Source organism: Opisthorchis viverrini, assembly GCF_000715545.1.
Source record: "Opisthorchis viverrini unplaced genomic scaffold opera_v5_1, whole genome shotgun sequence".
NCBI lineage: Eukaryota > Metazoa > Platyhelminthes > Trematoda > Opisthorchiida > Opisthorchiidae > Opisthorchis > Opisthorchis viverrini.
Window position 1 is genome coordinate 1,339,808 of NW_008751657.1, and position 871 is coordinate 1,340,678.

Below are 871 nucleotides of genomic sequence, written 5' to 3' on the forward strand. Positions count from 1 at the left end.
GACCGTGTGTGTGTAGACCGGGCACCAGCCAGTTTGAGTGAATAACAGTACTAATGGGTGTTTGGGCAGTTGCGGTCGAGGAAGAGGGGCGAAGAAAAAGAAATAGAATGACTATCAGCGGTGACAGTGGACAAATGAAAAGCGGACAGGAAACAGTTTCCGAGATAAGTGGTAAGAATCGTAGCTTAACTGAGGTCTACCACATCAACCTAACAGGAAAGTAAGACTAAGGGTCACCAAGCACCGAGTCAATGCTGTCAACTCCAGAAAAGAAAAGCGGACAACAGTTTCCGAGATAAGTGGTAAGAATCGTAGCGTAACTGAGGTCTACCACATCAACCTAACAGGAAAGTAAGGGTCAGTCACCACCGAGTCAATGCTGTCAACTCCAGAAAACGAATGGTGCATGGCAAAAAAGCCATTAAGTGTTAGCTGTGACTGCTTGGAATCAAGAAAGCATAAGTTATTAGCATTTTGCGCATATGGTCGCTCTAGATGACAAGAGGGAAGAACATGTGTGCTATGTTTGAGTGATGAAGTGGACTAGGGTTGGTGTGACCCCACTAAGATGAGAGTGGCACGTCGACGTTATCCGTAAGCCTCACACGTACTCTCAGGCCACCCCATGAATGAATGTTTCTTTATATATTCTTTTTTTAGAACAAACGGGAGGACAGCTGTCCTCCGCTTGTATTTCTTGGTGTTGTGGGACAAGTGACAACCGGAACAAGGCCAATCCAGCTACAGACAAACAGCAATGCTGCTCTTTTTTGGTTTTCCTGAAATAAAGGCCAGGCTCAGAACCACCGGCGATGGGCGATACACCCGTGCTACTGGAGGGGTGGCGAGTATACGAACGCACCATGGTGCA